This window comes from Pantherophis guttatus, chromosome 1 (genome assembly GCF_059756535.1).
Source record: "Pantherophis guttatus breed Tessera chromosome 1, ASM5975653v1, whole genome shotgun sequence".
NCBI lineage: Eukaryota > Metazoa > Chordata > Lepidosauria > Squamata > Colubridae > Pantherophis > Pantherophis guttatus.
The window spans coordinates 318,255,003-318,263,345 of record NC_142063.1 but is presented as its reverse complement, the minus strand read 5'-3'; the positions used below and the strand labels follow the sequence as shown (position 1 = coordinate 318,263,345).

The 8,343-nt window shown below is 42.3% G+C and overlaps 1 long non-coding RNA gene across 1 annotated transcript; it reads left to right on the top strand.

Moving 5' to 3' along the window:
- The first annotated feature begins 688 nt into the window (after positions 1–688).
- Positions 689–5,342, top strand: LOC132712296 (uncharacterized). Its single transcript, XR_009622986.2, has 3 exons — positions 689–1,342; positions 1,447–1,569; positions 2,757–5,342. It is a non-coding gene; the product is annotated as an uncharacterized LOC132712296 (long non-coding RNA).
- The last annotated feature ends 3,001 nt before the right edge of the window (positions 5,343–8,343 follow it).

Sequence of the window (8,343 nt, the reverse complement as noted above, 5' to 3'; positions counted from 1 at the left end):
CACTGGCTCCCAGTGGTCTTCCGGGTGCACTTCAAGGTGTTGGTTACCACCTTTAAAGCACTCCATGGCATAGGGCCTAGCTATCTTCGAGACCGCCTGCTGCTACCGACAACCTCCCACCGACCTGTGCGCTCCCACAGAGAGGGCCTCCTCGGGGTGCCATCAGCCAAACAATGTAGGCTGGTGACCCCCAGGGGGAGGGCCTTCTCTGTGAGGGCACCTACCCTATGGAACCAGCTGCCCCCAGAGATAAGGAGAATCCAAGACCTTGGTGCCTTCCGCCGTGCCCTTAAAACTTTCTTTTTTCATCAAGCCGGGCTGGCTTAACATATTTTTAAATTTTAAATTTTAATTGGTTTGTCATTTTAAACTGGGGCCAAATTAATATATATTCTTTTAATTGTTCTTAATGTTTGTATTGTATGTTTTTATCTGGCTGTACACCGCCCTGAGTCCCTTGGGAGAAGGTGCGGTATATAAATTTGAAATAAAATAAATAAATAAAAAAAATAAATCTTAGTGATAAGATTGTGATAAGATAAAATCCCTGTTAAATGATCGGTTGGGGTCAGTCTTAGTGATACAGCCCATTACCAAATATTAAGGCAGTCAAACGCAACATGGCTCCATCTACAAATCTCACTTTACCATTATATGGATAGATCAAGTTATGCTTGTGATGTGACCCCAACAATTGCAGTTAGGCTGTAGTGCAAACTATTGGAGTTTGCTCAGCAAGCCATGGATTAAAAGAATCCTATTTTAAAATAAGTAATTGTAGCCAATTTATGGCACTAAAATCACTTTAATCCTGCCTCAATTATTTGTTGATCTTGTGTTTCTGTCTGTCTGGCAGACCTTAACACTACAGGAAAGGCAAGAAGTTAATCAAATAATGATAGATCCTTGATTGGCAAATGATATATAGTAGAGTGCATTAAGCAGAGCAGAGGGAGGATACAGGAGGGACAAATCGTTACACTGAACTAAAGTTGTATTTAAGAATTTACTTTGAGCATTATCATTTGCTTTGGGTGTTGATTATGACCTATAAAGCCCATGGGCCAGGTTACCTGCAGAACCATCTTTGCCCTGTCCTGACATTGCCCTGTCCTGTCATGCAGAGAAAGTATGTTGCTGATTCAGAAGAATTCCAACTGGCGAGGTCCAAGAAGAGGACCAGACCTTCCATCGACCCCTCCCTGTGAAACATTCTTCTCCCAGAAGTGAGGTGGGCTTCCACTCTCCTGGCTTTCCAGAAAAATGTAAAAATACAGCCCTGTGGCCCTCCTTGCTTGGGGCTCACATAGGACTATGCAGCCATAGGGCTGGCTAATGGCCTGTAAGTCTTCCGGCTGTGTTTTAATTTACTTTCACATTGATTTTTAATTCATTCTAGCATTTTTTTTACATTTTATATACTGTTTTTTATGTTTTGGTGTTCAGTTCCAAGTGGGTAGAAAGACACTAGAAACATGGAAGCTGTTTGGAAAAAGGTTTCCTTGATGAACAGAACCACATGGGCTTGAGGTCCTGGTGCAGCTGAACACACGGAGTGGAGAGTGAGAGGTATTTATACAATCTCTTGGTTCTTGCCCTTGAGCTTCCTGTTCCTGCGGCAAGGCCATGTATTCTATTGGTTGCTGTCAGACTCCCATGGGGCTATGCAGGGGTCAAAGCTGATTTTGTAGCTTCAAGCTTGATTGAAGTTTGGGCTGATGCAATGAAGGGGCTTTGTTGTGCAGTTTCTATTGTGGCTGAATGGCTTTGCCCTGAAGGATAATCCCATTATCCTGGAGCTGAAGGTCATTTGTTTTGTAGATAGGCTCAATGGGCACCAAATAGCTGCTGGGGGCAGGGAGCTGAAGCTCTGAGTTTCTGTCTTTAGAAACATGTTCCTCCTTTAGGAAAAATATAATATTCTGCCTTTTTAATATTTCCTAAAATATTCTTCTAGGAGGGGTGGGTGCTAACTTTCTACACCATCTGTACACTGCCCGGAATCCCTCTCTGAGGGAGATGGGTGGTTAAAAAAAATGTGATAAATAAATAATATTTATTTATTTATTTATTGGTTCGATATATTCCGCCCTTCTCCGGAGACTCAGGGCGGCTTACAATGCGTTAAGCAATAGCCTTCATACTTTTGTATATACCTGCTTAGTAGGGCTTTCGGGCCCCCCTAAGCGGTGTTCTTTTTTATACAAAGTCAGCTTATTGCCCCCACAATCCGGGTCCTCATTTTACCTACCTCGAAAGGATGGAAGGCTGAGTCAACCTTGAGCCTGGTGAGATTTGAACTTGCAGTAATTGCAGGCAGCTGGTGCTAGTTAACAGCACTTTAGTCTGCTGTGCCACCAAGGCTCTTAAATAGTAATAAATAAATAAATAAATAAAGTTTATTACTTCTAGGTAATATATTTTCATTCTTATAATATTGAAGTTTTATGGATATCTATACACCGGTGAAGAAGGCAACTGGTAGTGAAGAAGCCAGTTTGTATCTTGAAATCATGAATGACTTGGTGCTGCAAATGGTAGCTGAGTACCTCTTGGGGATGTTAAAACTGTACAGGTAGTCCTTGACATATGATCACAACTGAGCCCAAAATTTCTGTTGCTAAGTGAGACAGTTCTTAAGTGAGTTTTGACCCATTTTACGACCTTTCTTGCCACAGTTGTTAAGTGAATCACTACAGTTGTTAGTAATGTGGTTGTTAAGTGAATCTAGCTTCCTCATTGATTTTGCTTGTCAGGTCGCAAAAAAGGATCACATGATTCCGGGACACCACAACCGTCATAAGTACATGCCAGCTGCCAAGCATGCAAATTTTGACCACGTGACCATGGAGATGTTGCAATGGTTGTAAGTGTGAAAAACGGTCATGTCGCCTTTTTCCAGTGATGTTGTGACTTCGAATGATCACTAAACAAATGTAAATTAAATTAAGGACTACATGTATTGTGATATCATTTTCTTTCAGGTTAGTAAGTAGTGACATCTAGTGGTCAGTGTGACAGCTGTGATTCCTTTTCCGTTACCATCATAGTCGTTGCAAACAATCATACAGTGTGCATATGTGCTTGTGTGCAGGGTAGCCTCCAGATTTGTGGATTTCCTCTCCCAGAATTCCCCATCCAGAATTCTGGGAATTGGTCTATGCATCTGCAAGCATTCAGTACAGGAAATGGGTAGATTATTGTCAAGGACACCCATCTTGTCCCTTTAGGTTCCTAATGAAATCTGTAAGCTGATTATATGTGTGCATAAAGATAGATTCATATAGATTCCAAATTGATGAGGCTATAACACTATATAGCAAAGTACATTTCCCATCTGCAGAGCATCTTTGTAGCTGCTGTGAACATGTGAGTATTAGACTCAAGGGCCTAGGCCTGTTTTTTTGCAGAGCTATTCTAAGTTCCCAGACCTCTGACCTAATTCATGTGGCTTTCCTATTGATGTAGCCTTTGGTCATAACCCATTTCCTTCAAGACTCTGTCAGTGGCCAATGGGATGTTGATGGAGGAATCACTAGAACTTTGTCCTGAGACTGCCTGTCGGTGGCCATATCAGTGAACTCATTCATCTCTAGAGGAAATGTGTTGGTTGGAGCCAATGAGAATGCTTTGTGCAGCTTAAGGGTGACCATATAGGAAGAAAAACAGGAAAGTGAAAGAAGATAAGGAAAAGTGCCTGGAAGGGATAGTTTACAATGAAGAGAGACACCAAAATTCCTGTATTTTGCAGAGCAGACATAGTGGTGTTGGAGGAAACAGTTCAAGACAACTCAGAAATGAGACTTATTGGGTCAAGGAAATATTACCCTCCCAACTCCACCTGTATCTATAAACTGAGATTCGGGCCTGGGTAGTTAAATGGAAACCAAATTTAAAAGTTTCTCACAGCACAGATCTAAATGTGCACCCGCACATGCACACACACATATACACACTCAAGCACACATCATGATGCACTGTATGTGGGGCTACTCTTGAAGGCCTCCCAGAAACTCTAACTGGCCTAGAAGAAGCTTCGTGGATGAGAAGCGAAACATCTTCAAAGAAAAACCAGAAAGTCCAGTTGCCTCTTGAAAAAAACACCTTTGGGACAACTATGACCTGGATGACTTAGAACAGGGATCAGCAACCCGCGGCTCCAGAGCCACTTACGGCTCTTTCCACCCTCTCCTGTGGCTCCCTGTTGGCTGATCCCACCACTGGCTGTCCCCTCCCCTCTCCTTGCAGTCATTCCTTATCTGGCCTGAGAAGGTATGCCACCCAGTCACACTGGTTGCTAAATTATTGGCTCCTGGTGTTTTCCTTTCTATAGAAATGGGTCCAAATGGCTCTTTGAGTGTTTAAGGTTGCAGACCCCTGACTTAGAATCTCCATAGACAACTGACCTAGAAGACAACAGCATAATGAGTTATGGGCATGCCTTGATATGTCCATCAAACACCCCTTTCTGGGGGCTACATTGGTTATCAATGGGCTTACATGTGCAGTTCACAGTGCTGATCATCATCTGTAAAATTTAATGGCATAGGTCCTTGAGAGACTATTCTCATGATGGCGAACCTATGGCACGTGTGCCACAGATGGCACGCATAGCCATATTAGTGGGCATGCGAGCTCAGCTCCGGCGTGCATGCATGCGCCGATCACCTAATTTTCATGCCTTCTGGGCCCACCAGAAGTAGGGAAATGGGCCGTTTCTGGCCTCCAGAGGGCTTCCGGGTATGTGTGTGGGGGGAAGGCCATTTTCGCCCTCCCCAGACTCCTAGAAAGGCTCTGGAGCCTGGGGAGAGAGAAAAACGGGCCCACTGGGCCATCACATGCCAGGAGAGGGGTTGCGCATGCATGTGTGGGGGCGGGGCGTATAGAATTATGGGTGTGGGCATGCGCACACGCGACCCCCCCTCGCTCCCCTTGCTCCTGGCACGTGATGGCAAAAAGGTTAGCCATCACTGGACTATCCTGTACAATCTAAGAGAGTTGGCCTGTTCTAGATTCCATTGATTAAACAATGCTACCTGCTGGGATTCAGGGAGTGGGCTTTCTCTATTATGGTGACTGTCCCATAGAATGACACCCTCAAAAATATTTATAAGTTCCCATGTTAACCTTGTTGGATGATTCCTTTAGTCCTGGCTCTTTTCCTGAGCTCTGGACTACAGTGATGGTGAACCTCTTGTGAATTGTGTGGTATATCACATGATAGCTTTCCCACAGAATATTCTTTATGTACTCGTATGTATTGTTTTATTTTTAAAAATTGTATATCATACCCTACCCAGAGTTGTAATGAGTCAGCTGGTTTATAAATGTAATACAATAAAATAAAAGTAAAATATAGAATTGCAACCCTAATAATATACTTGTGGTTGTATTCATGTTATTAATTCAAATTATAGCTGTAATAATTGAGACTGGTGAGCTGTGTGCAGTGTGATTATTAAAATATATATAATTGCAACATTTCCTTTTTATATAAAATGTCTCCTTTATTGAGAAGAGCAACAAAGATGATTAGGGGACTGGAGGCTAAAACATATGAAGAACGGTTGCAGGAATTGGGTATGTCTAGTTTGATGAAGAGAAGGACTAGGGGAGACATGATAGCAGTGTTCCAATATCTCAGGGGCTTCCACAAAGAAGAGGGAGTCAAGCTATTCTCCAAAGCACCTGAAGGTAGGACAAGAAGCAATGGGTGCTAACTAATCAAGGAGAGAAGCAACTTAGAACTAAAGAGAAATTTCCTGACAGTTAGAACAATTAATCAGTAGAACAACTTGCCTCCAGAAGTTGTGAATGCTCCAACACTGGAAGTTTTTAAGAAGAAATTGGACAACCATTTGTCTGCAATGGTATAGGGTTTCCTGCCTAAGTAGTGGGTTGGACTAGAAGACCTCCAAGGTCTCTTCCAAATCTGTTATTTTATTCTATTCAAGAGGGACAAAAAGGCTTTCTTCAAATGATCTCTGATTTAAATGTAAAACACATATATTGGTTTTCTTGGTTCATTGCAGAATGGTTTTTACATTATGTTGTGAGTTTGCCTCAGTAGTTTAGAAACCTGTTAGGTTTTTAAAACAAAACAAAACAAAACAAAACAAAAAAACTAAAACAACACGTCCAATTTAACAAAAGGTTAAGCTCTCCATGCTTAATTTTGTTGCAAGTTTTTGGAAGGCACAGTAAGAAAGATGCTTGAATTAGACCTTGTACTCAGTAATACTATGTTGTAGACAAGGCTACCCACAGACTCATTTGTCCATGTCATCTCCTGAATGACAAAGTGATGCCAAAAGAGGCCGTGGGAGTTTGGCTACCCTTTCCCATTCTTATCTCCACTGGTGTAGCTTTTCACCCATCCTGCTCAACCCAGGGACTGAAGTAGAACCAGTAGGTCAAAACTGACTCTTGTCTTTATGACCCTCCAGGATACTGGCAGGAATCCCAGTTTTCTGACGGCAGAGACCTCCCCTTCCCACTGCCCTCCTGGTCTTCCACCTCCTTTCCCCCTCCCCATCCAGTTCCTTACAATCTGGCATGGATTCAGGGGAGGCTCCACTCTTACTTACCAAAATAGCAATGCTGATAACTGAATGCCCTAGACAGGAACAAGCTGATAAGTTTCCATTCAGAAAATTATTTCTCTACTGGCCTGCTCTTCTATTACCCCATCCCCTCCCATGCATCCCCATGTCAAATTTACGTCTGTGTTCCTTCTTGGCCATGGAGTCAGGCAGGCTGCTGTAACCAGAACAGGGGTGATGGTTGTGAGCAGGGGTGAAATCCAGCAGGTTCTGACAAGTGGAAATTTTGAGTAGTTTGGAGAACCGGCAAATGCCACATCTGGCTGGCTCCAGAGTGGGGTGGGAATGGAGATTTTGCAGTATCCTTCGCCTGCCACGCCCACAGAACTGGTAGGGAAACATTTTAGATTTCACCCCTGGTTCTGAGGTTCAGGGGTCAGGTAACTGGAAATCAAGGCAGAATAGAAGCCTTTCAAATAATTGGTTGAATGTGTTCAAAGCTACTTCGTATCTTAATAATATGCCATAAAATAAACGATATGCATAAAGTTTTATAGTACTCAGTTGCAATAGTTTGCATGGCTTTCCATGGAGTTCTCTATTAAACAAGCATGCAACTTTGTGTTATAAGGTAAGAACAAAAGGACTTGTTTGCATGATAGGGAACCACAAAGAGGATAACCATGTTTTAGCCTAACATTGGGCAAATCCAGTGGTGGGATTCAGCCAGTTCGCACCACTTTGGGAGAACCGGTTGTTAACTTTCTGAACAGTTTGGTGAACTGGTTGTTGGAAGAAATCATTAGGACAGAGAACCGGTTGTTAAATTATTTGAATCCCACCACTGGGCAAATCCCATGTGTCAAGTATTCGGTGAGTTGTGCAAATTGAGACAAAAAAACCATAGTTCATTTAATCCTGGATTAGAAAAACACAGCCATAGATTTGGAAGGGACTTCAAAGATTATAGTTGACAAGATTTACTACTGAATTCCTAAGAGGTGCCCTTTCAAAGGGCACCTCTTAGGAATTCAGTAGTAATTTACGTTACGTAGGTGAGACCACTACCTTCTGAAGCAACCTGTTCAATTGTCAAATAAACTCATGTAATAAGAAAACATGCCAAATGTTCAGTCAAAATAGCTCATTTTGGCATTTGAATTTCTGAAGTAATAGAAGACAAATTTGTTTGATCAGATATGTTGCAACCCATCAGATATCACACTGCATCTTCAGGCTATATATAGCCAATGTTATATCATCATGAGTTCTTTACTCTGAGTATTTGTTAAACCGTGGAGCTCATAATAGGCATATTACTTCTGAATAAAGCAGAATTCCTTCTAGTGTTGACTTTCAGCTATGATGCCGAAGCAACATCTGGCAATGTGGAAGGTGGCAACAATGAAGGGAACATCTGAAATGGGAATTCTACTTTTCCCAAACCAGTCAAAACCCCTCTCCAAATCCATTCTTTTTTATTTTCTCCAGCTGATTTTGAGGCAAAGATATGCTGGTGAGGAAAAGATTTCCTGGGAGGGATTTGTTTTCAAGTACCATGGCCAAAAAACGATTCAACATCTCATTCATTAAACTTTTTATCTCTCCTGAAGATACTTGAGTTCCCTTTTTGAGAATTCTTTGCAGTGGAAATGGACCTGCAGAACTATCAGTATTTCCTTGATGGAGCTCCCCATCTGAGTACTACCCTTGCCTGATCCTTTTTAGCTTCTGAGCTCAGATGAGATTGGTCAGATATTACCATCTGACCAACTGGAACAGGAGTGTCAAACTCGCGTCA